This window comes from Humulus lupulus, chromosome 1 (genome assembly GCF_963169125.1).
Source record: "Humulus lupulus chromosome 1, drHumLupu1.1, whole genome shotgun sequence".
Taxonomy (NCBI): Eukaryota; Viridiplantae; Streptophyta; class Magnoliopsida; order Rosales; family Cannabaceae; genus Humulus; species Humulus lupulus.
In genome coordinates this window covers 153,145,418-153,173,299 of record NC_084793.1, presented here as the reverse complement: position 1 = coordinate 153,173,299, position 27,882 = coordinate 153,145,418, and the positions used below count along the sequence as shown (strand labels likewise).

Here is a 27,882-nt window from a genome sequence, read left to right as displayed (position 1 = left end):
AATATATAAAAGGATAGCTAGGACCCAAGGGGTCAAAACATCCTTATAAAAGTAATCAAGAGGCACCAAAAGAGGTCCCATTGAACCCTTTCACATGGGCTCCGAAGGACCTCCAGCCTGGTAAATAAAAGAGGGGAACCTGCCAAACCCCGTCATACAGGCTCAAAAGGGCCTCAAATGCAGTGGAATAAGAGATAAATAACCACACATGTATATATACATTAAAAAAGGGAGTCTTGAGGACATGAAAAGATTTACAAAAGAAAAATAGTAATGATAATGATATTACAAAGGCTCAAAAAAAAAAAAAAAAGAGCACACACCCATAGCAGGCTAGCCGACAAAAGTTATGAAATAACAACTTCAGGGCGTCCTGCCACAGGCGCTCCACACGGCCGCTCGAGCAACGGCGTGCTCACCGAAAGAAGAAAAATCAAAATTGGGATCCTGCCTCCACACGTTGTAAAGAGCGCGGTCTATGGACCTGTACTGAATGGCAGTCTTCTCCGCCTCCAAGGAAGCATTTCTCTCCTGCAACGAGGCGACATTGGCCCTAGTAGCCTGGAGTTAGGCCCTGGTAGCCTCGACTTCGGCCTCTAAATAAGTAACTCTCTCGTGCAACGCCGCCGCGATAGCCTTGGTCTCCTGGAGTTCGCTCTTCAGGCTGGTAACTTGGTCCTGCAGCTTCGTGGCTTTGGCAACCACCTTCAGCTTCCTTTCTGACGAGGCAGCAAGTTTGGTCCGAACCCTTTTTAGTTCAGTCTGGGTGTTCTCAAGCTCCTTCTCGAGCTCCCCGACCCAGGCCGTGAGATGGTCCCTCTCAGCACTTGTCGAGGAGAGAATGTTGGTCGAGTCGGCAAATTGCTGAGCCACAATATGGGCCTGCACAAGAAAGTTAACAATAGAAATAATAAGTAACAAAAAAAAATGTGTATGTACATATATATATAATAGGACTGACACAAGATGCATGAACTAACCCAAGAAGTGGTGCGCCTTAAGGTTTCCCCAAGGTCTGACAGAGCACAACTCCCAAGACTGCTCCAGTCAGGTTCAGGGAGGTCCGAGACGAGTTGGGTGAACTGCCGCCCATAGGTGGTCGACATACGATTCACCTAGGGCACCCCATCCAGCCTAGGGTCACCTGGCTGGATAAGGACAGACGACCCACTCGCTGAGACGGGAGGGGGCGCAGAAAAAGTGGAAAAGTGAGGCTTCGGTGGATCAGAGGGGGGTTCTGAAAGATCGGAGAAGTAATCCCCCGATGGACCAGGGTCGAGGGGAGCTTGAGTGAAAGCATCGTAGCCCTCAGGGTCGGGGCAAACAAATCACCCCAGAACAGCTTGCTGGTCTTGAGAATGAGGGGCTATGTCCGAATCATAAGAGGCACACGGAGGGCATCCCCCAGGAGATAAAGGCAGCTGGTGAGGTCCCCCGCGTTCAAGGGGGGCTTCCTCCAGCTCTTCCTCAGCCTCATCGTCATCTGGGCAAGGCTCGGCCGATACCCCCTTCATATTCTTGGACCCAGAGATGGTCCACAGCAACTTGGGGTCCGAGACAAGGGACAATTTATAGAGGTTCAGATTTTTCACGGTGAATAAGTACACCGGCTTTTTCATATCAGGGTCAGTGTGGAGGAACTTCCTCAGATCTCTCGCTTCCGGCCCGACGACTGTGGGTTCGGCAAATTGCTCTGCATAATACACGCCATGGTCGATATGAATGTAAGTCATGAAACAATAAGTTGCAAGAAAGTAAAAGAGAGAAAGTGATGCTTAGGGTACTTACTGGGAGTGGCTCGGAAGTCCTCGCGGACAAAGAGGGGGCCGTGCATGAAGAAAAAGTCCTGCTTCCAGGACCCCGGGTTGGACACTGAGCCCTCTATCAAAGAGGCCTCACTGTTGGCCTTTTGTAAATAATAGAAGCCCCTTGACTTAGGAGTGGGCATGAGGTTGTAGAGGAAATGCACCTCTTGCACATTAGGGGCACGCTTCACCAGTTTCATAAACACAATGAAAAGGCAGCTCAATGTCAGCCAGCCATTGGGTGCCAGTTGAAGCGGTGCCAGGTCAAAGTAGTTAAGGACCGCAAAAAAGAACGGGTGTAACGGGATGGTACCACCCGCTTTCAGGATGTGCTCGCTAAGGGCCACAAAACCGGTCTTAGGGCAGTTAGCCCGGCATGTCTTCAAAGGAGTGTATAAAGTGTACTTTGGGGGAACACGATAGTGATTCACAATCTCCCTCAGTTTGTTCTCGGACACATGCGACACCAGTTCGGAGGCCAGTAAAGGAACATCGTCCGGTTCATTGGAGGCTACCTGTCGTCATGCCCTCGGCATATCTGTAAAACCAAAAGAAAATGGTGAGAAAGAGAGGGAACACTTGACTCTCCATTTTTTCTTCCTAGCAAGAGTCTTCCATTGGGGGAGTGACTGCGGAAGCGCTAAGCTAGGGAAAACCGAGACTAAGGGCTGAGGAGAAGCGGAAGCAGCCCCATGACAGTCATCAGGCGAGGATGGGCTGGAGGGCTCAGGCGGAAGGTGTCCCTCCATAAACTCCAACTCCCTCTGCAACTCTAAAAAGGTCACCCTAAGACTCGCTACATGGTCACTAAGTTCTGGGGGGAAAGGTGCTCCGTCTCCTCTCAACACCGAGTCAATTTCGCTCTCCACCACCCAAAATTTACGCCTAAGTTCAGCCAGGTGCTCAAGATGACGGATACGGGCCTGCCTTAAGGAGTCATAGTCTTGGTAAGGGTTTTCCTCAGGGGACTCTGAGTCTGAGGACAGGTTGATGGACCCAAAACGGGTATGTTTTAAAAATTTATACTCGCAAGCGCACGAATCGTATATGGAATATAGTGTTCGTGTAAGCACGAGATCGAACCCAAAGGAGTTGTCTAAAATTGAAAAGAAAACTATTTTAAACCAAAATTAATAAATTCTAACCTAGTTCCAAAGATTAATGGGAATTTGTAACAATAGAAATAAAATAAAATAAAATAAAAGATAATAATAAAGATATTAAAGACAATTTATATAACATAATTTAATAATTGTAAACAAGATGGTAAAATAAGATTATCAAGGACAATGAAGTCAACAGGAAAATAAAATTTATCAACTTTTATCAAAACATCCTCTATAATGCCTCTAGGAATTTTCACAGAACGATCGGCTAATTGAAGAGTTATAGAGGTAGGTTTTAGCTCACCAAGACCAAGTTGTTTATAAACAGAATAAGGCAATAAATTCACACTAGCACCCAAATCAAGTAAAGCTTTGTTAATAAAATGATCACCAATAATGCATGAAATTGTGGGACACCCAGGATCTTTATATTTAACAAGACTCTTATATTGAATAATGGAACTAGCTTGTTCAGTTAAAAATGCATTTTTAGGAACATTAGTGTTTCTTTTAACAGTGCAAAGATCCTTTAAAAATTTAGAGTAGGTAGGAATTTATTTAATGGAATCTAAGAAAGGGATATTGATACTAATTTGTTTAAAAACTTCTAAGATGTCATTATATTGGCTGCCTTTTTTAATTGGAAGTAATCTTTGTGGAAATGGGGCTTTTGGAATGAAAGGATGGATTGGAGTTTCCTTGTTTGAAAAGTCATTGGCATTAGAGCTAGAAGGCTGACTCTTTTCTTTTTCTTTTTCGTTTTCAACCTCGGGTATGTAATCGGGTTTGACAATGTTCTTTCCAGACCTAAGAGTTGAAATTGATTTGACTTCTCCATTATGACTAGACTTTCCTATCTCATATTGACCTTTTGGATTAGGGATAGGTTGACTAGGGAATGTTCCTTTTTCTCTATCAGCTAAAGCAGTGGCGAGTTGTCCTACTTGTGTCTCGAGTTTGGTAATTGATTGAGATTGATTTTGTAGGATTTGTTGAGTGGATTGCATAAATTGTTGTAAAGTATCTTCTAAGGAAGGTTTTCTTTGTTGCGAATATGGTTGATTTTGTGGGGCATGAGCTTGGTTTTGTGTGTTGTATTGGTGCCCTTGATTCATTTGGGATTGGTTTTGTCTCCATGAAAAGTTCGGATGGTTTCTCTAATTTGGATTGTAGGTGGATGAAAATGGGCTATCATTTGGTTTCCCATAAGCATGAAGTGCATTGGCCTCCTCAGAAAAGGCTTCTTGGTAGGAAGGACATGATTGGGCATTATGGCAAGGACTAGAACATATAGAACAAACATCTTTTCTTGGTTGTATTGGAGAGTTTATAGTTTGGCTTATGGCTAAAGCTTCTACTTTTCTCGCTAATTTATCTAAAGATGTTCTTAAGTCTACTTCTTGTTTTACTTCATACCTTCCTCCTCTTTTTGGTGAATTAGTTGACCTAGATCTAGGATCAAAATAATTCCATTGTTGTGAATTGACAGATAAATCTTCAAGGGCGTCCCACGCCTCTTGTCCTTGAAATTTTAAAAAATTTCCAGTATGCATAGATTGAATCATTTGACGATTAGAGGGAGTCAAACCATCATAAAAATATTTTACAAGTCTCCATTTTTCAAAACCATGATGAGGACATTTTAATAATAAATCTTTAAATCTTTCCCAACATTCATAAAACTCTTCATTATCTTTTTGAAAAAACTCGGAGATTTCTCTCCTTAGACTATCAGTTTTAGACATAGGAAAAAATTTCAGTAATAATTTATTATAAAGTTGATCCCATGTAGTTATAGACCCCGTGGGAAGGGAATTTAACCAAGCTTTTGATTTGTCTTTTAATGAAAAAGGAAACAATCTTAGTTTGACCGACTCATCAGAATTTTTTTGAAATTTAAATGTTGAGCAAATTTCTAAGAAATCTTTGACATGCATGTAAGGATCCTCTCTATCTAAGAAATCAACGTCGGATAAGAGAATACGAGCTTGCGCGCGAGCAAGAGGACATTCGAGCTCACTACCGCCGTCAGATAGACAAAGTCATAGAGGGGAAGATGAGAGTTCTTCGGGAGGCCATCTATCCGGAATCCAATTCAGGTCCTAGGCTGATTCCTCTCGATCCTGCTTTAAAGGTTACTGTCGCATACCACCCCGGAGAGCTCAAATTTTCACTAATGGGGGAACCTTCATCCTCGCAGTCGAGGAGAGAGATGTTCGAGGCCGAGCTCTACTGGAGCTCGGTTACCACAACCAGTCAAATAACTGAAATCTTGGCTTTCCATGGCCTTGGTTTGTCGGGCACCTTGAAGTGTCGAGCTCCGACTGGTCATGAACGGAGCTGCTTCGCCCCTAGCGGCCGCGACGCCACAGTGAAATATGCGACATGGAGCCAAGAGCACATGAGGGCGGGAGCACTGCTGCCCTTGAAGTCTTTTTTCAAAGACTTTACTGATTTCGTTGGGTTGGCTCCGTTCCAACTCAACACCAATTCGTACAGGGTGCTGTCTGCCCTGAGGTCCTTGTACCACGAGCTGGGGTGGAAAGGACCTTCACCTCAAGAGATTTTATATCTCTTTTGTTTAAAAAGTAACCCCTCCCGAGCTCGGGGAGGGGATGGCTTTTACTACCTCTCGAGCTACCCCAAGGAGACGAAGGTTTTTGAGGATCTTCCCAACCACCCGCCTGATTTCAAAAGAGCCTTCTTCTGGACAGATGGTCTGTCCCCGTCTCGACATTATTCGTTCAGGCGGATTCGTAAGTATTCTCGTTATCTTTATTTCTGTGCTCGAGACTTTAGTTCTTAAATCCATATTTAGTTGAAATGTGTCTCGCCTTCCAGCTAATTTTCAGCGTCCCACCCCTGATGAAGCAATGAAAGGGCACAGAGAGGCCTTGCTCCAACTCCCTTATGGCAGGAGGTCTCTCTCGTATCTATTACATGAGGGCAAGCTCCGAGCTTGTGGGCTGTTGGGAGAGGGCCAGTCAACCTTTGACTGGTCCAATAAAAAATATGAATTCTGGGAGGAGGTGCCACTGCCCACAGGTGCCCTTCCTCCGAGGAGAGAAACGAGGCCATCACTCCCAGTTCGCCTGAGGAGTTCGCGATCTGGGAATGAGGCCAATGATGAAGCTTCGGGCTCGGATTCAGATGAAGGTAAAGTCCTCCCTACTTCGAGAATGTGGTCCCCCACTTTACTAAAACACAGGCCCAATAGGTTAGTCTCGTGCCCACAGGATAGATACCACTTCTACATATGGAGTTGGGTAGATGACTGTGTCCATAGGTTTGATAGTGGGCTTGGGAAATACGACACCATGTACACCACGGACGAGGTGTGGAATGGGATAGTTGTGCAGTATGGGACCAATGATTATAGGGACCTCTCGAGGTTATCACCTACTTATAGGGAAGGCACTCCCCCCGCCTCCTCTGAAGATGGGGGAATTTCATGGTCCCCAAGCTCGAGCTCGGGGGAGAGTTCCAGTTAGGTTTCTTCTATCATCACTCTATATGTCTGTGATACTGAAAACAAATTGTGTGCTTCACTTTACTCACCGTGTTGTGACTTGTGCAGGCGAGATGGACTCCGACCTTGACACCCTCATCGACACTGCTGGTGCCAAGAGGAGCAAACGCCCTAGGGCGGGGTCGCTGAAGACCGGCCAGCCGGGCAAAGGTTCTAAGAGGTCCAAGAAAACACCTCCCCTTGCTCCACCGGTTCCGAGCTCTGTTGCCGCGTCGACTACTCAGGACGGCACTTCCACGACGGCGCCATCCTCGCAGGCCGTCGCCTCTACGGTGGCACCGACTACGCTAGTTGGTGCCACCGTCATGGTTGAGCCCCAACCTCTTGTGGTGGGTCAATCATCCTTTTGCTCCGCTTTCCAAAAGGCCTTCTGCTTCCCGAGTTCAGAAGCTATCAATCTCCACCCATATGGACGCATATGCGGTGGACAATGCTGCTGGGTCCCATGGATCCACGCTGGTCTCGGATGTCATGTCCCGGATCGGCCAGAGCTATGGCAGCCTCGAAGCTCCCCAGTGGCAATGCTTAAATGATACCCGTGACTGCACTGCTCTTTATGAGAAGAGTATCGAGCACACCGCCGCGGTAAGTATTCTTCTATACTCCTTCCTTTTCTACTTGTAATCATACTGACCTGGAGCTAATGGTGGTTTATTTCTTTTTCAGGCTCTTGCCTTCACTGCTCAGCTCAATTACCAGTTAAACCATGAGATCCATTCGAGCAAGATTCATGCTCAGGAGGCGAAAGATCTTCACCTCAAGGCGAGCGATGATCTGAAGGCAGCGAATGCGAAGCTCGAGGCGGGAGTTAAGGAGCGTGAGGGTATGGCCACCGAGCTCGGGAAGTTGAAGGCTGAGCTCGAGGAGCATAAAAAAGAGATCATCCAGCTTCGGGAGACCAATAAGAAGCTTGAAGAGGACAAGCCCACCACCTTCGACATCATGGAGGATGCAAAAGCTCGTCTCCTTGCCGAGTACAAAGAGAAGAAAGAGAAGGCGGTCGACTCGGCCATGTATCGGATGTGGGCCTACAATGAAGATCTGGACACCAGCTTCTTAGGTCCTCACGAGGCGTCGCTTCTTGAAAGGTGGAATGCTCGGCTTGAGAAGGAAGAAGCTGAACAGCTTGAGAAGGAGAAGGCTGATCAGCTCGAAAAGGAAAAGGCTGCTCAGGACGCCATTTCGGAGGGAGCTCAGGAGGATAGTCATGCTATTCGTCCTGAGGAATCTGGTGCTACAGATGCTGAGAAGGCCAAGGAGACTCCTCTTCCTTGAATCTAACCTCTGGGAGATCATTTATTGGGGCTGTGTCCCCCTATTTTGTAATTACTTTAATTTATGCCCACGGGGCTGATACAATTTCTTTAACTATTCTTTTACATGCTTTACATTTCTTGGCTCGAAATATTTTGCACATTTTATGTTGATGAATCAGTTATGTTTATTTATTCATATAAACATAGTTTGGATTTTAGGCTCGAAGCTCGATGCATTCATGCATAGTTTGTTCGAATTATCCGCTTCCGACCTCGTTATTTATCAAGGTCGGATATTACTTTAACCATGAACCCGAAAGTACTTATATGGTATGTAACGTATATGATTTTGTTATATCTTTTTGTTTAGTCACTTTTCCTCATCCTCAGTTTTTGCTCCGAGGTTAAGAGTTCAAAACTATTTTTCTTTAAGATATTCCAGCCTCGATCTCGACTCATCTCGAAGTAGGTTGTGGTTCCTACTTATCATCGATTAATTTTTTGGCCGGTTTGTTCCAAACCTGTTAAGTTTGCACATCTGGTTAACTCCAAATGTTTTAGGTTTTTGATGGTTCGGTTATGTCCGAACTATCTAAGCTCGCGTATTTAGTTACATCCAAATACTTTATGTTTTTGATAATTCGGTTATGTCCGAACTATCTAAGCTCGCGTACTTGGTTATATCCAAATACTTTTTGATGGTTCGGTTATGTCCGAACTATCTAAGCTCGCGTACTTGGTTACATCCAAATACTTTATGTTTTTGATAATTCGGTTATGTCCGAACTATCTAAGCTCGCGTACTTGGTTATATCCAAATACTTTTTGATAATTCGGTTATGTCCGAACTATCTAAGCTCGCGTACTTGGTTACATCCAAATACTTTATATATATATTTTTTATTTTTTAAGCTGATGGTATATATACCAATGATGCCCCCTTAATATCCTATGAGTGTGACCATAGGTTATTAAATTAAGAGAGATTACAAAAATAAAAAACAAAAAGAGATTACATATTGAACAAAATAGATCTTTTATTTGATGGAATTCAAAAACAGACAAGCTAATACATATAGAAAATCATGGTTACAGGCAACACACTTCCTACACTACTGATAGTAAGGTCTAAGGTGTTCGCCATTCCATGCTCGCGGTACTAGGCTCCCGTCCAATCTCGCAAGTTTGTATGCGCCGGGTCGGATGACTGACTCTATCTGGTATGGTCCTTCCCAGTTCGGCCCGAGCACTCCAGCTGCTGGATCTTGGGTTGCTAAGAATACGCGTCTCAACACCAGATCTCCCATTCCGAACTTTCGATCTCGAACCCTCTTGTTGAAATATCTGATAGTGCGTTGCTGGTAAGCAGCATTTCTCAGCTAAGCCTCTTCTCTTTTCTCTTCGATCAAGTCTAGGTTTTCTTCGAGCTGAGTGTGATTTGAATTTTGATCGTAAATTTGAGTTCGGATCGTTGGGATTTCGACCTCGATGGGCAACATTGCCTCGCAGCCGTATGCTAGAGAGAACGGGGTATGTCCTGTTGATGTCCGAGCTGTGGTCCTATACCCCCAAACGACTTGAGGCAATTCCTCGGGCCATCGTCCCTTTGCTTCCTCCAACTTTTTCTTTAGAGAACTTTTGAGAGTTTTGTTAACGGCTTCGACCTGACCATTCGCTTGAGGGTGAGCCACTGATGAAAAACTCTTTATTATGCCGTTCTTTTCACAAAAGTTGGTGAACAAATCGCAATCGAACTGGGTTCCGTTATCGGATACGATCTTCCTCGGTACTCCGTATCAGCATACGATGTTCTTTACCACGAAATCAAGGATCTTTTTCGAAGTTATGGTCGCCAATGGTTCAGCCTCCGTCCATTTCGTGAAGTAATCAACGGCGACTACAGCATATTTTACTCCGCCTTTGCCAGTCGGGAGAGAGCCTATGAGGTCGATGCCCCATACCGCGAAAGGCCATGGGGATGTCAACATGGTCAGCTCGGATGGTGGAGCTCGAGGTATCGTGGCGAATCTCTGGCATTTGTCGCACTTCTTCACATACTCGAAAGAATCCGTTTTAATGGTTGGCCAGAAATATCCTTGGCGTATGATCTTCTTGGACAGGCTATGCCCCCTGGTGTGGTCTCCGCAGAACCCTTCGTGAATTTCTTCAATGATTTTCTTAGCTTCGGGGGGGGGGGGGGGGGGGGGTTACACATCTAAGCAATGGCATGGAATATCCCCTTCTGTATAGTTTTCCGTCTAAAATGGTGTACCGTGGAAGTTGATACATCAACTTTCGAGCCTGATTCCGATCTTTTGGAAGAATTCCGTTTTCGAGGTAATCAACTATCGGGGTCATCCAGGTTGGCTCCGTTTCAATCATACACACATCTTCCCTTTCTGGCTCGTTAATGCTGGGTGCTAATAGGTGTTCTATGGGTACATCATTCAGCTCTTCATTTTCGGTGGATGTGGCGAGTTGAGCTAAGGCATCTGCATTTGAGTTCCGTTCTCGGGGGACCTGTTCGATCGCATAAAACTCAAAATACTCTAATGCGGATTTTGCCTTCTCTAGATAAGCTGTCATTCTTGTGCCACGAGCCTGATATTCTCCCAAAATTTGATTAACTACGAGTTGGGAGTCACTATAGCAATGTATAGCTTTAGCCTTGAGCTCTTTTGCTATTCGTAGTCCCGCGAGTAGAGCCTCGTACTCGGCCTCATTATTCGATGCTTTAAAGCCAAATCTTAAAGCGGAGTGAAATTTGCTCCCTGCGGGGGTGATTAGAATAACCCCTGCTCCCGCTCCATTCTCATTTGACGAGCCATCGACGTAAAGTTTCCACAGCTCGTGGGCCGTGGTTATTACCTCATCGTCGGCTATACCAGTACATTCCACTATAAAGTCCGCCAATGCCTGTGCCTTAATAGTCGTCCTCGGATGGTAGGTGATCTCGAACTGTCCGAGCTCAACAGCCCATTTAAGAAGTCGACCTGAAGCTTCTGGTTTAGACAGGACCTGCCTAAGTGGTTGATCTGTCAGTACATGAATGGGATGTGCCTGAAAGTAGGGGCGGAGCTTACGAGATGAATGTATTAGACTAAGGGCGAGTTTCTCCATCAATGGATATCTTGACTTTGCCCCCAGTAATCTTTTACTGATGTAGTAGACGGGTTTTTGCACCCTCTCTTCTTCTCGAACGAGCACCGCGCTTATCACGTGTTCGGTGGTTGAGAGGTATAGGTACAATACTTCTCCCGTCTCAGGTTTTGACAGGATGGGTGGTTCAGCTAGGTGCTTTTTGAGCTCCTGAAAGGCCATCTCACACTCCTCTGTCCATTCAAACTTCTTACTTCCTCTCAATAAGTTGAAGAATGGAAGGCCACGATCCGTTGATTTCGAGATGAATCTGCTTAGGGCTGCCATCCTGCCAGTCAAGCTTTGGACATCTTTATGCTTCCGAGGTGAAGGCATGTCAATCAGGGCCTTGATCTTGTCGGGGTTAGCCCGATTCCACGAGAGTTCACAATAAAGCCCAGAAATTTTCCCGAAGATACCCCAAAAGTGCACTTCTGAGGATTTAGCTTCATGTTGTATTTTCTGAGCACGCCGAAGCACTCTTCGAGGTCATCAACATGGTTCTTGTTAAGTTGAGACTTGACAAGCATGTCATCAACATAAACCTCCATGTTGTTCCCAATTTGTTCTGAAAACATCATGTTTACGAGCCGCTAGTACGTGGCTCCAGCATTCTTGAGTCCGAACGGCATGACATTGTAGCAGTAGAGCCCTTTATCTGTGATGAAGCTCGTATGTTCTTGGTCGAGGGCATGCATGGGAATCTGGTTATATCCAGAATAGGCATCCATGAATGACATCAGGCCATGCCCCGCCATGGCATCCACGAGCTGATCAATCCTTGGCAGCGGAAAACAGTCTTTTGGGCAAGCTTTGTTGAGATCCGAGTAGTCAATACAGGTTCTCCACGTCCAATTGGGCTTTGGGACCAACACCGGATTGGCCACCCAGTCAGGGTAAAAGGCATCCCTAATGAAATGGTTTGCTTTTAACTTGTTAACTTCCTCCTTTAATGCTTTCTTTCAGTCTTCGTCCAGCTGTCTTCGTTTTTGTTGCTTCGGGGGGAAGCTTTTGTCTATGTTTAGTGCGTGGCTCGCTACATTTGGACTTATCCCCACCATGTCTGATTGTGACCACGCGAAGACATCCTGTTTTTCCTTCAGAAAGCAAATTAATTGCTATTTTGTCTTATCTGGGAGGTGTTTCCCGACCTTCACCCTTCTCAAGGGTTAAGCTTCCTCGAGCTGAATTTCTTCGAGCTCCTCTAGAGGTTCGAGGTCAACTTTCTCCTCAATCCTTGGATCAATCTCCTCGTCGATTTCTAAGACCGTTCCATCTTTATTTTGTATGATAACGAGTGCCTGAGCGCTCGTTTTCTTCTTTCCCCTCAGGGAGATGCTATAGCATTCCCTCCCTGCCAGTTGGTCTCCTTTTAATGTCCCGATTCCGCTAGGGGTCGGGAACTTAAGGGCCAGATGCCTTACAGATGAAACTGCCCCCAGCCCGACCAGGGCGGGTCTCCCCAGCAGCACATTGTAGGTAGATGGTAAATCTACTACCACAAACTCCATTATCTTGGTCACCGAGACTGGGTAGTCTCCCAAGGTCACAGGGAGCTCAATGGATCCCATACAGGCAGTTCCTTCTCCTGAAAAGCCGTACAAAGTAGTTGCACATGCCTTCAGGTCGCAAAGGGAGAGTCCCATTTTCTCAAGGGTTGCTTTGTAAAGAATGTTGACTGAGCTCCCATTATCTATGAGAACTCGGCGGACTCTTTTGTTGGCGAGCTGAAGAGTAATAACCAGCGGATCATGATGTGGGAACTGAACATGGGAGGCGTCCTCCTCAGTGAAGGTTATGGGTTATGTTTCAACCCTCTGGCTTTTAGGGGCCCTAGGTTCGGGTTCATAAGGAGACCCGTCCCCTGTCTTAAGCTCGTTAACATATCTCTTTTGGGCATTCCTGCCCCCTCCTGCGAGATGAGGCCCTCCCGAGATGGTTATTACGCCCTCTCCATCTATCGGGGGGGGGGGGGCTGTCCTCTTCCCGAGATCGGGAGTTATTATTTTGTGTCGTCGGAGGCGCGTCTACTCTCTGGCTTGCGGCCGTCTGACCAGTGTTCTGGTTTTTGACATACTGCCGGAAGTAACCTCTCGAGATCAACCCTTCGATCTCGTCCTTCAGTTGTCGACTTTCATCTGTTGTGTGTCCGGTGTCTCTGTGGAACCGACAATACTTACTGGAATCCCTCTTGGATTTTTGATTTCTCATTGGGTCCGGACGCCTGAAGGGGACCTGGTTTTCATTAGCCAGGTATATGTTTTCCCGAGACTCGTTGAGCTCGGTGTGCACTTTATAGACGGAGAAATACCTCTCTCCTTTCTTTTTCTTTCCTCCCTCAGCATTGGGATTATTTCCTTCGTTCTTTTTCCTCTTGGAGGGATTCTCCGAGGTAGACTGTGGAGCTGCTGGGTCAGCAAAGGTTGAGGCAGAGTTGATGTTTATCGTTGTAGTTTCGGTCTGCGAGGTCGCTTTGAGCGTAGACCTCGCCTCCTCTACATTGACAAATCTCTGCGCACGTCTGTTAAACTCGGTTATCGACCTCACCGGTTTCCCTTGCATGTCATCCCAAAGGGCACTTCCGGGTAAAACACCAGCTCGGATAGCCATTAAGTGCCCACTGTCATCCACGTCCCGAGCTCGGGCGACTTCCAGATTAAATCTTGTCAGGTAACTTTTCAGTGTTTCGCCCGGCTATTGTCGGACGTTAGTTAGGGTGGATGCCTCTGGTCTGACTCCCATCATAGCTCGGAACTGCTTCTTAAAGTCTCTAGACAACTGCTCCCACGAAGTTATTGAGTGTCTTTTATATTTTTCGAACCAACTTTTGGCAGGTCCTGCCAATGATGTTGGAAACAACATGCACCTGAGCTCGTAACCCACGTTACTGGCTCTCATAATAGTGTTGAACGTACTCAGGTGACTACATGGGTCGGTCTTTCCTTCGAACGCTGGGACATGAGGAATCCGGAACCCTTGAGGAAATTGAGTGTTGGAAATATGGGGAGCAAACGGCTCGAGCTCCTCATCAGAGTCCTCATATCGACCCAATCCTCGTTCATTCTTCAAAAGCCTAAAGGCTTTTCGAGCTGATCGATTCTTTCTTGGACTGGGTCAGTAGGAAGTGCTGTCTGGAATTGACTGTCATTGATCGTGATTCCAGGCTCGCGTCTCCGCGAGGGATCTCTACGCCTATTCAAGAAATCCCTCAGGTCCGGATTTGTTTGATCTCCCTTCCCCCTATTCTGATTCAGATGATTTCGCAGGTCGGGACGATTCTTGTGACTTCCAGTATTTTTATGACCTCGGTCGTGTTTAATGACGGACCTGGTCTCTCCGGACTCATCACTGGTGAAACTCATTGCTCGATCATTTCGTGATGGATTCTTTCCACGTCGCCTCGTCTCCGCAGTGCAAGACTGAGACGTCTGACTTCTCTCAGATGGTGCGGCTCTCCGCTCCTGGAAAGTCTCCCTGTTTCCTTGTCTTTCCCCCGTACGCCCTTGATCCTGATCTCGAACAGGTTGAGTGTTTCTGCGGGGAGGTGAAGGATATCTTATGGGTGACGGAGGGAACCGTATAGGCGACGGTGGCTGCCACCCTTGTCGCAGCCTAGAGGGTCCATAATTTGCCCGAGACGGGTCAGTCGCGTTCGGCGCACTCCCAGGAACCTGAGTCCGAGCCTCTGCAGGGGTTCGGTTATTCTCAGTTCCGGTAGGCACTTCCACAGGCGGGTTAGGCGGGACCCGAGCTCGAGTACTCCTCTGTGGCCTAGGAGTCGGCCTCCTTGTGGCAGCATCCTTTCGTGGACGCCCACGGGGCCTCCGGGGAGGAACATGCACGTCCCTTGGAGGAGGGACTTGGTTCTCGCGTGGAGGCGGGGGCTGAGCCACCTGCGCCTCTGCGGCTATCCTAGTCAACTCCTCATTCCGTTTGTTGGCCTCTGCCAACAGCTGTTTCAACTGCTGGTTTTCCAGTTCTACAATAGGAACGTAACGCTCAGGATTGTAGTACATATCCTCATCCCTTGGTGGAGGCGGTGGTCCCCGGGAATCAGAAGACCCACTCCTCTCCTCAACGTCCGGGTTCTCCATCGTCTTGGGTAATTTCCTTCAGGGGTGTTCTGATTGTTTGTGGCCATGATTTTCTCAGGGATGAATGCTTAAGGCTCTCAACGAAAGCACCAAACTGTTGACGCCGTTTTTCGTCAAACAGTGAAAGAAGAGCACATAAACAATAGTTGATAATGGCCAATTGAAATAAAACAATGTAAACACACGATTTTTACGTGGTTCAGCAGTTAAATCTGCCTAGTCCACGAGTCTTTGTTATTAAACTCAAGATTATCTCTAGGAATTCTTCAAGAATAAATTCTCCAGAGTTTTCTCTCAAGGGTCAGAATTTCGGTCCTTTACAATGGTGCATGTCCTCTCTATTTATAGGGAAGGCTGCAGAATACTATCCCACATATTTCGGGTAGTTACTCTTTTTGTGTAAATAAAATAAATGGCTTTAAATGCCTATAATAAGATATAAAAGGAAACGTGTCCTGAAGATCAGGGGACGTATAACTGACCAAATAATATCCCATGATTCTAGGGGATTTACAATAATAAATGAGGATTACATCTCATGTTTATAACACTTGTAGATATTCAAGGCGGTTATTGCGTATCTCTAAGGCTTTAGCCTCCCAGGTTTCCCGTCATCTATCGAGCTAGAAACATCTCCCGAGGCCACATGGCTTTCGAGATCGTACGTGCGTCGAGCTCGGGACTCCTGATCCGAAGTCGTCCCTGAAGATGAGTGTGTTCCCAGAGCTATCTTTCGAGATCATGAATACTTCGAGGTCACCATACTCGAGGTCGTCTATATCCTGCAAGCTCGACATACAATCCTGGAGCATGTTTCCAACCTTATGAGTCCACTGATTTGCGAATCCAACTTTCGAGGTCATAATTAACATAGCTCGAAATCTGGGTGTAACACAAAGCATTTAGTGTAAATCAATCTAATGAAATAACAAATAAATCAATAAACATTATTTATAAGGCAAAACATAATATTTTTGTTCTAAGCATGGATGTGTACAATTTAATGACACATCTTACACAAAGAATATTATGTTTATGCACTAATGAAGAACAAAGTGTAAATATGTTCTAACAATCTAAAATACAAGATATTTAAGATGAAAGAAATATATGAAGAAGAAAAACCCATAAACTTTGTTGCATTACAAGGGAAATCAACATACACATAAATATTACCTAGTTACAAGTTGCTTCAACATGATCTTCATAATCTTATGAAAAAGATTAGAAACACATAACTAGAATAGCAAATACAAACTAAAAATTACAAACATAAATAGGAAAATTTGGAGGAGAAACCCCCAAATTTTTCCTCTAAAAATACATAGAAAGTAACAAAAAAGAAGAAAAAGATGAAGAGAATTGAGAGGTTTTGAAATGTGTAGAATTTTTGGTATGGTCACCTCTCCCTCAAAATGGACACCCCAAATCCCTTATTTATAACCAAAATGAGGTATTAAAATAATCAATTTAAATTAATTATAATATGGAAAATATGGGTAAATTATAGAGTGTAATAATGATGTTTTGAGGTAAAATGTGTGGAAAGTGGGGTAAAAATATGGCATTTTTAGACAAATGGGACAAATGAGACAATGTGTAATTTATGGGCTCAAGGCAAAATAAAGCAACTGGGCAAAGGCTGTGTGGCAGGCGGTTGGGTGAAGGAATTTCAGATTGGGCCTTGGACTGTTGCTGGCAGCATGCGGTTGGAGGAAGTGGTCATTTGATTAATGTCTTCGGCTGGGCATGGCATTGGAGAGAGCTGCTGGCTGGAGTGTGCAACTGTGGGGCTGGAGTGCTTTGGTGGAGAAGCTGAGCATGGCTGGGCAACTTCGGGAAGTGGATGCTCATGGTCACGGCTGGGGAATGAAAAGGTTGAGTCACGTTGATGAAGGCAGCAGTTGGGACAGGTGGCGGCTGGAGGTTGCTGCTGGGAAGGAGAAACAGGCGTGGGCTTGGGCTTCGGTGGCAGCTGGGAGGCTTCGGGCCTTGGTGTGGGCCTGCTGAAGGAGATGACCTTGTGCCAATTTTTTCTATTTCTTCTTCACAAATGCCAATCTTCTTTCTTTCTTTTCAAACACAACAAAGATACAACATAATTCCTACACCATAAAAAATTAAATTAAATAACAATAAAATATTTTCAATTATAAATAAATCATATTAATTATTTGAAAATACTTAATTAAGACTTAATTTAATTTATCAATAAAGATCAACAAAATTTGCACTTTTATTTTACTTCTAATTAAACTATATTAATTACACATAATTTAAACTACAACATATTATAATAAAATATCTATAAAAAATACACAAAAATATATAAAATCATGATAAGACTAATAAATTTTAAAATTACTTAAAAACTTAATAAATCAATTAAAAATTCAAGAACTAAGCAACAATTAGCATATAAATTATGGTACAATAACTCTATTTTGTAGAGTTATCACAGGTCAATAAACTCAACCCCCGGAGGTATGTCGAACGGACCATCACTAGCCATGAGGCCTCGTCTCGAAAGCAAAAAGGGGTTCACGTGTAAATGAGAGAATTGCTACAAAACACAAAGGAATGGGCTTAAAACCTCTAGGTGCAAGCGCCCTAAATGATCCACTACAGGGTATAAACAGGGAGGCATGCAACTGGGCTAACTCACGGCAAGCTCAGGCCAAAATACCCCATCCCGAGTAACGCTACTTTGGACCCAAGGAATATGAGGGACAAAGAAAATATACCTCAAGCAGAAAAAATAGAGTGCAGTCGTGGTCTATAGGAGGTCGAGGGCCAAACGCACCAGCAGGGTAAAAAAAAAAAAGAGATAAGTGGTCAAAAGCACGCGTCTGCAGAAATAAACAAAAATGATGTGTTAGCCTCCAAATAGACATACCAAAAATTAGCTCATATGTAAAAAAAAAAAAAGAAATGAAATGAAAAAATAAAATGAAGGAAACTATGGCAAAAATGAGGAGGTGGGGGATTGAACCCCTTACCTCTTGAAAGAGGAAGGATTCTCAAAACCACTAGGCCAAGGAAGTAAGGTGAAAATAATATGCCTTGCATGAAGGCCTATTTATAAGATTCAAGGAGAATAGTCTACAAGAGCACCTAAAGGTCCTCTCCTAGACTGGGGGCCAAGTGTGGATGCTCAAAAATTCATGCCTGGAGAAGGCCCAAAACGAGTGCCAAGGTCCCATAAGTGCCTAATTAAGTGATTGAGCCATGACGCCCTCAGACCACTATGGCCTCGTGCCTAGCGTGGCCCCCAGCGCACCTAATCGCCTCGCGCCTCGCGTGGCATGGCCTGGCGCCTCGCGTGGTGTCCAGCGCACGCCTCGCTGGAGGCAGCTCGCAGGAGCGCCTTGCCCATGGCCCCACAGGAGCGCCTCGCGTGGTGTCCAGCGCACGCCTTGCTGGAGGCGGCTCGCAGGAGCGCCTCACCACGGCCCCGCAGGAGCGCCTCGCGTGGTGTCCAGCGCACGCCTCGCTGGAGGCAGCTCGCACGCAGCCTCGCCCATGGCTTGCAGGAGCGCCTCCCTCACGGCCTACAGGAGCGCCTCGCGTGGTGTCCAGCGCACGCCTTGCTGGAGGCGGCTCGCAGGAGCGCCTCACCACGGCCCCGCAGGAGCGCCTCGCGTGGTGTCCAGTGCACGCCTCGCTGGAGGCAGCTCGCACGCAGCCTCGCCCATGGCTCGCAGGAGCGCCTCGCCCACGACCTACAGGAGCGCCTCGCGAAGGGCATGTCGAGTGGGTGTTTCGCCTCGCAGGGGGCGTCTCACGAGGGCCTTGTGCCCAGCCACCATGCCTTGTTGGAGGCGTCTCGCAGGGGATTGCATCGGGCCTCCTCTTGGTGCCATCAGGCCCCGCGAGGCCACACCTCCACCAGGTCCAGGTATAGGGCCCCGTCTCACAAGGCGCCCTTATGATCTGCGAGGCCATGTCTCGGCCATGCCTAGGTCTCACGCGCCGTCTCGCAAGGCGCGCCACTATGGTATAAGCAGGTGCCCCCCTGATGAAGCCCCTCTTTATTTTCTAAGGAGGGTGCCACCAGCGGGGCACGACACCCACACGCTTATCTCGCTCATGGCTACACGAGAGCAACCTTTAGAGACAAGACACGCGTACGGAAACCAGGTATGCGAGGGTGAGGAGCTTAGGGGCGTAACTCTGAACATCCGTACTAGACAGGCAGAGATGGTACAAGTTAGTACCAATGGTGGAGGCACTCCTTGCATGTCTCTGACCATGCATCAGTACCGCCAGCGCCACTACGCCTGGAGCCACCCCTTTGACATTCGTACGGTAAAGTAGTGGAGACATCCTCCAGGCATCTGTCCATGTACTGGTTGCAACACCACTACCTCTGAAACCACTCTCCTGACAGTGTACTTATGTACCACCTGGTCCCCTGGACCACAGTGTATCTAGGGCCATTAGAGCCCACTATATAATGAACCCCAATTCCACATGGAAGGGGGTTGGAAAATTTACTGTAGTAAGTGCACCATAGTGAATACGAACTGATTTCACCATTGTTCTTCTGCAATTGTTCTTGGAGTTTATACTTAGATTTCTAAAGCTTTTCTTTTGATAATCTTTACTTTGCACTTTTTCTAACCTAACTTAGTTGACGAGTTCTCACCGTCAATAGTGGTTAAAATCTACCTAGTCCATGAGACAATATTATTACTCTCTCACAATTTCTACAGAGTTTCTGTATTACAAAAAGCAGCCCCTTTCCTGTCCATTAACAGTGATATTTATAGTGGAATTTCTTAGACAGGTTTGGGTAACCGCGTGCATAAATATGGTAAGCATTTAATAAAGATAATTCCTATTTACATAGGAATATGATTGCCTAACAAAAATTACTCTTGTTATCTCAGACAATAAATGTGCAATACAACCTAGACATTAATGAGCGTATAAAGATTCTCTGAGTCTCTCGAGATCCATCACTATGCATCATGACCAGGTTTCCATGAGTTGGTAATCAAAGAGTATCCGAACCTTAGTTCGAATTAAGTTTAGAGCACCCTAAAGGGGATCTAGTCACTACATGCCTCGAACTGGTTCATCATCCTAAGAGGCGACCTGATAATTATCTGAATGTCGTACTGTCAAGTCCTAACTCGAGCTACTCACATCATCATTAGCTAGATGTTCTACTCGCCTGTTTTTTTCACATGTTCATCTGCCAACTGTACCCCTAGGCGGGTGATTAAACTCGTGCTAATGTTTAGGGTACGACAGTGTCTTATATTTTTGCCCTTTTATATTGCCACTTTGATAATGCTATGAAATCTTTTCCATAAAAATTAGTCAAAAAAATCACATGTAAAGACTTAATTGATGCTGTTTAATGACTTCAGGGACTTAATTATTATAATTTATAGGATAGGGATCAATTTGCTAAACCATGTATAATTAAAAGGGTTGAATGCTAAAATCTTTCTTTTTATTATGTACTCGACATGAAAGAATGTTAGAATAAATTATATGGACTAGCACAATTATTTATAAATTCGTACTAATGTTAAATTAATGCATGTTATGGATAATTATATATTTATGTATATATTTGGCATTGGATAATATTTCACGTGGCTCATAATCAGATGAACATTAAGTACTCACACGTTAGAGTCCTATGCACATAGCTCATTTAGACCAAGAGAATTAGCTCTTACTTTTAGGGCTCAAGGCCCAATAAGCCCAATTGAATTCCTACAAAAGGGTGTGAGAATCCATAAAAATAGATGATATTATGTTGTGGGTGATATACAAGGAAGCGATTGTGCATTTGATGTTAATTTTGTTGGTTCAAACTCTATTGAATTCTCATTATAATTTGCCAAGCTTAAGTGGTATTCTTCTTTATATAATCTTTAATGCATTAAATGGAATGATTTGTGATTCTTTAGCATATGTTATGATAATCAATTGCACTAGTATTGTTGTTATGCTCGGTGTAGTTAAACTTCAATATAAAATGCCATGAAAAAATAATAATAAATATAATTATTGAACCCTTTCTATTATTTTGGAAATGTGTGCGCTAATGTTTCGAATGGAGTTAATAAATATAAAGAGAAATTTTATATTAGGTTGCCAGTTTAGCATTTATTGGTAGGAGTATTTATGTTTTTGGTATGTAAAGAAATTATGACTCAATTTTTTTTTATATATAATTGATGTATATTGTAGTTATAGTATACACTTTACCAGTTTTCAAAAAATTATAAATATTTTACAATGCTGAAAACTAGAGTTCAAAATAATTAGTTGCACGCATATAAAAAAATATGAGTGCAATTGACTGTTTGAATCATGTTTTGGGCATTGTAAATTTTTCGAAATTTCTCGAAAACTAGTAGGATGCTTGCTATAACTACAATGTACAACGTCATATAAAAAACTTTGGATTATAATTTCTCTATATACTGGAAACACAAACACTCCTACCGGTAGGTGCTAAACTGACACCCCTACTATATGATTTTCCTACATATATTTACATATATATACTAAGTGAAAGCAACGTACAATGCACATTTACTTAGTTTTACGTAGAAAATATATCAAGTTGTTTTTATTTATATAAATTTTAAATAAATAAACAATGTCATATATTATAAAAAAAATAACATAAACGCATTTAAAAAAAATTGAAACAAAAAAAATGTCTATAATTTAAAAAAAAAATCGACAATATGATAATTTTAAATAAGCGGTATCTATTGTTGACCATAATTTTGGCCAACTGACATGGAGTCAAATTTGCTTGATGCGGACAAACACGTTGGAAAGAATGTGATGGTGAAATAATAAAGAGCACAAGAGTTTATAGTGGTTCGGCCCCAGAATCTGGTAATAACCTACGTCCACTTGAATTGTTATTAATATATGATTCAAATGAGTGATCAAAAAACTAGGGTTCAATGAGTTTCACTAACCTCTGAAGAATAATACAATATATCAAATAGGATAACTCTAATCTTTAGTGATCAGAAAGCAAGAAAGAAGAAGAAGAAGAAGATCCCGCCCCTTTCCCTTGAGCCCTCCTTCTCTATTTATAGGCTCAAGGAGGATTTACATTAATTTGTTACATATATCATTTCCTAAATAATCGGATATTCAGGAAATCATGGGAGATAATTTCGGATACTATCATAACTGCATAAGATCTTTTCCGCGCATAACATTCATACGACCAGGCTGGTCGTATGAAGAGATCGAACGTCGTGACACTAGATGTCTTCCTGGTCGATAGCCGAGCATGAATTCTGCCAGATGTTAGCCACGTGTACTAAATGTTTTCCATGTCATCCATGCTTGTTTTTTGGATAACATTTGCCCCCCAAGTTTGTTTAATGCGACCAGCAATAAAGAAACTTTAAGGAAACAACCGTTCATATCCCCACGATGTCTGTCAGAATCCTCGTGCGTTTTTGAAAACCATGACATGATTATGTCTAATCAAGCCCTTTCAGTTTCCAAGAAACAAATTGATGGCTTATACACTTCCCCATGTTTTGAGAATTAAAAAAAATAATGATTACTACTTTTTGGCCATACCCCGGTCTCCATAAATACCTACTTTTTCTTCTCAAAAAGGTTTTTCTTACAGTCTTTGTCAAGAACTTCAAGAACCTTGCCTTCAGAGCTTCAAAACCAGACAGTCGCCTAGCCGAGGATCTTCCCGACTCGAACTTTTTCATTCTCTTCCGAACCTCCATCTTCGCCCAGGTAATCACTCTGTCTTTCTAAATTTTTCATTATGCCATGCACGTCGTTTCTATGCTCTGTGATTTCTGCGTTCTTGAGTAGGGTTTTATGAGGATCTTTTTGTATAAACCTTCCATTGCTTGGTAAGAGGGCGTCTTTACGCCTTGTACAGGTTGGGACCTAGTTTGATAGTTAGGATCATAGGTTTAGGGCGTAAGATCGACGTAAAAATTCAATCTTTAAGCTAGGTGAAAAAACTGAGTTTTTTCCTGCCCTTTAGGAGTCGAAACAGTTCTCTTTCAAAAAACGGTTTATTTCCTCTTTGATCCGTTTTTCAAACTATTAGTGCCGAATCTTAGTGTAGGCGTAGGATGCTGCTGGATTTTTAGACCCGAGCAACGTTATCCCAATCTTCCACACTACTTCACAAATTGTGTCTTATCTCCCCCATTGTCTGTTTGCAGTTCTTATGCAAGACCCTTGGGGAGGAGAAAGCCTATTGAAGATGATCTCTTGGCCTAACTACTCGAAGGCGAAGAGAACCCATCTACCTTGATACAGGAAATCCCTTTTTCTCGCCCAAATTCAAACCGCCCTCCAGTTCCCAACCAAAGAATGGCCCGAACAAAAATAAAAGCTCGAAAAAGGAACAACCCTAACTCCCTAGGCCAGCCTTCTGTTGATGCCCCCTCGACCAGTGGTTGAGGCGAATTAGCCCCGGAGACCAATGTCCAAAGGCGTGCCCGCCCCCGCCATGTCGACCAGCCAGACATTGCGTGGCACGTCGTCCCTCAAAGTACGATGACATTGCGGATGATTGCCAACTATTTAAATAGATACAATCTGATGGGTATGACCTTAGTCAAACCATCTATCGACCAGCGCGCCAACCTGCCAGGCGGGGCTTACAACGCCTGGTCGAGGTTCCACATTGAGGCAGGTGCCACCCTGCCTTTTCACTCATTTTTTCAGGGGGTGGCTAATTATTTCAGCGTAGCCCCCTTTCAAATCACCCCGAACGGATATAGAATGCTGGCCGCACTCTATATCCTTTATAAGCTCAAAAAATGGCCAGTACCTTCCCCCCATGAGGTCAATTTTCTCTTTGACCTTAAATCCAACCCCAACCAAGATGGTACGGGGTTTTTTCACTTCTGCCATCAGGAGTCCGGACGCACTTTTTTGTCCGACACCACCCATATCTCCAATGTGGGGAAGTATCACCACGAAAACTTCCTCACTCCTGACCTTGCTGCGGACAACCTGGCTTTCACCCGAGGAGGTAAAAATTCTTACGCGAGTAGCTTCTTTACTTAGTGTCTTTCTGTCATAATATCTTGACATCTATCATGTTCCAGGCCCGTGGCTACGTCCAAACCCTACTCCAGGTATGGAGTCAAGGGCAACACTCTTAGCCAGCATGCCAAACGCTGATAAGAGTGTAAAAAACTTAGTCAACGAGGCCAACCTTAAACTGGTCGGCCTTTGGGGCTCTCAATCTGTGACGAAGGAACCTTCGGTGGGCGATGTTCAAGCCGACGCGGAACCCGAACAGGAACCCGAGCAGCAACCTCAGGCGCCTCCTCGGAGGCAGCCAACTGGGGTTACGATCAGGGAACCTGCCGTCCCCCCCCCCCCCCCCCCCCCCCGGAGGTACCTTGAGTCCCCAAGGGCAAGGGAAAACAAAAGGTTGTCGAGCCTACCGAAATTTTTGACGATTCGTCGGATGTAAACGGTACAATAATCTCACTTTTAAATAATTTTCCAATTCCCTCTCATCTATTTGATGGGGACGGCAACTTTAGGAATGCTCCCTCTTTAAACTCAAATTTCTTCCAGGAACTAGGTAGTTCAGTAAATATTGCTACGACCAATAGTTGTTGCACGGGTACTTTACTTGTTATCCTTTTAATTTTATCTTTGTTCCCCCTATGACCATTTAATCTCACTGCTCGAGTTGTTTCCCTTTGTGCAGGTATGGACTCTGGAGATGTCTTTGCTCATTACGAGGCTGTCGCTGCCTCTTCTATCCTGAAGAAGGATAGTAAGAGGGCTCGAGGGGAAAGCAGCAAGACCCCCTCGAAGAAGGCTCGAACAGAAGATACTCCAACCGCCGTGCCTTCCAAGGAGAATATGACACCTTCGCCCCCCACCGAACAGTCGACGCCCATGCCTGTTAATCCACAGCCCTCCTCTAGGGCCGCTGACAAGGAGACTTTGGATAACCTGTCCGAAGGCTCCCTGTCCAGCCTTGTGGTCGGGTCGGCTAGGGAGCGAATATACAAGCTCTCGAAGCACAGACGCAGCCAGGCCGCCATCAATGAAACTGCCTCAATGGAGGTCGACCAAATCATCAACAGAGGGTTGAATGAGATAGTCAGCGTAAGTCATCTTCTGCTACTTCATCATTTATGTCTGACTTCTTTTCCTTACTTCATCTCATTCTTTGTCTTCAGGGGCTGCTGTCTTTAACTGCTAGCTGGCGCCGTGCCGGGGCGTTGCTTGCTCGGGGACCGAACTTCGACTCCAGGCTTGCCCAGGCTAAGCAAGCTCTTGAGGATGAGAACAACAAGCTGCTCAAGGAGAACAAGGAGCTGTCCAAGCTGAATGAGCAGTTATGCGAGGACCAAGACACTCTCACCAAGGAGCTTCAGGACAGCCAAGGGGCCCTGAAGAAAGCCAACGAGGAGTGGCAGAAATGGAGGGAAAGTTTTGTACTTGTGACCCAAGAGTGCAAGCAGCTTAAACTGGACCTGTCTGCCAGCAGGGATGAGGCGAAGAAGCTTGAGGAGCGAGTGCGAGAACTCGAGGGGCGAGTGCAGGAGGTTGAGGAGGAAGGGGTCATGAACTTGAAGAAGTACAAGGAGGCCACCCTCCTCTACTTTTATGACTTCTGGAAGCACAACCGGGAGGCCAACTTCAACTATCTTTCCGAGCGGTTGAAGAGAACTTTGATGGCGCAGTGCGCCACCCGGTTGGAGGCAGAGGAAAAGGCTAAGGCTTCTTCTGCTAATGCTGAAGCTGGTCCTCCTGCTGACCAGGGCACTACCCCTAATCCTCAAGACCCTCCTGCCCAGTAAATTTTTTTCTTTTATTTTGCTTTTATGGCCCACGGGTCTGTTTGTAAAGACAATTTATTTTTATTGCTGCAAGGGCAGCTTTTTTTACTTATAACTGAACAATTACATCCGAGCGATACTGCTCGCAGTGTAAAAGCTTTTTACTTTTAATTAAACAATTAAATCCGAGCAATACTGCTCGCGGTGTAAAAGATTGCCTTATTGATATTATAATTTCTTTTATTATAATATATGTTCGCATGACCGAACTTAGCATAGTACTTTGGTTTGATTTAACAAAACATAAATTTTGAAAAATACTCTAAGTACCGTAGCATGCTTTCACTTATTTTGTTCATGTGTTTACATACCCTTTGGTATGCTTTGCTATCGATGTACCTTATGTGCCCGCCAAGTGATCGAGGAGCTTTAGGTCCTTGGTCACTTGCCTTGACCATGACCTGTGCGAACATTACTGCTCGATAGTAAACATAACACTTATAATACAACAAAACAACACACTAATAAACAAATACTTGTAAAAATAAATTTACAAAGGTGGGCAAGAATGACTGGCTGCGCACAATCCCTTATAATCTCGTATTAAAATGGACTAAACATGTCTGTACGAGTGATCTTTTTTTTACCATACAACGTGGCTAAACCTTTTTCGAAACTTGTAAAAAGTGAAAATTAATACAAGCCAGTCCTTTAAAAAGGAATGTTTATTGGTAGTACTTGCGCAGGTGTTCACCGTTCCAATAGCGTGGAACGAGATCTCCATTTAAGCGTGCAAGTTTGTAGGTACCCGGATGAAGGACTTCCTCAATCTGGTAAGGTCCTTCCCAGTTTGGTCCGAGCACTCCAGCAGTGGGGTCGCGGGTATTCAAGAAAACTCATGGTAGCACTAGGTCACCGACGTTGAGTTTTCTTTCTTTTACCTTTGAGTTAAAATACTGGGCGACCTTTTGCTGGTACCCAGCAACTCGGAGTTGGGCTCGTTCTCGTATTTCTTCAATTGAGTCTAGGGACTCCATCATTAGTTGGCTATTCTGGCTCTAGTCGTATGTAATGCGTCGATGTGAGGGGGGATCTAACTCGACAGGTAACATAGCTTCATATCCGTATGCTAAGGAAAACGGGGTATGACCTGTCGCTGTTCGATGAGAAGTTCTATACGACCAGAGGACTTCAGGCAGCTGTTCTAGCCATGCTCCTTTAGCATCTTCAAGCCTTTTCTTTAGGGTGTTCTTAAGCGTTTTATTCACTGCTTCGACCTGCCCGTTTGCTTGTGGATGCGCGATTGAAGAAAAGCTTTTAATAATTCCGTGCCTTTCGCAGAAGTCTGTGAATAAGTCACTGTCAAATTGGGTGCCGTTGTCTGAGACAATCTTTCGAGGCAAACCATATCGGCAAACAATGTTCTTGATGACAAAGTCAAGAACTTTTTTGGTCGTTATGGTAGCGAGTGGTTCACCTTCGGCCCATTTGGTGAAGTAGTCGACTGCTACAACTGCGTACTTTACTCCGCCTTTTCTTGTTGGCAGGGGTCCAATTAAGTCTATACCCCATACTGCGAAAGGCCAAGGACTCTACATCTGCTTTAGCTTGTTTGGAGCTGCGCGTGGGATTTTGGAAAATCTCTGACACTTATCGCACTTTCGCACAAACTCCATTGAATCTTCGTTCATAGTCGGCAAGAAATAGCCTTGCCTTAGAATCTTTTTCTCCAAACTTTGCCCCCCAGCGTGATCCCCGCAGAAGCCTTCATGTACTTCCTTCATTAGCTCCTTAGCTTTCTCTAGTGTAATACATCTGAGCAGTGGCATGGAATATCCTCTTCGGTATAGAACACCATCGACCAGTATATACCTAGCAGCCTGCCTTTGAAGAGTTCTGGCCTTGTTTCTATCTGCTGGTAGTACACCATTTGTCAGATACTCCAAGTAAGGCGCCCTCCATGTATCTTCCATTCGGATTTCCATACTGGTTTCATTTGCTCGTATGCTTGGCTTGCTCAATCTTTCCACTGGCACAATATTCAAAGTGTCAGCATCTTTTGCGCTCGCGAGTTTGGCTAAGGCATCTGCGTTCGAATTATGATCCCGAGGGATTTGCTGGAGGGTATACTTCGTGAACTGGGCTAACACGTCTTTAGTTT

General features: G+C 44.7%; 1 non-coding gene across 1 annotated transcript; it reads left to right on the top strand.

Moving 5' to 3' along the window:
• The first annotated feature begins 4,534 nt into the window (after window positions 1-4,534).
• On the top strand, window positions 4,535-4,641 carry LOC133813458 (small nucleolar RNA R71). The gene has a single exon (XR_009884468.1). It is a non-coding gene; the product is annotated as a small nucleolar RNA R71 (small nucleolar RNA).
• The last annotated feature ends 23,241 nt before the right edge of the window (window positions 4,642-27,882 follow it).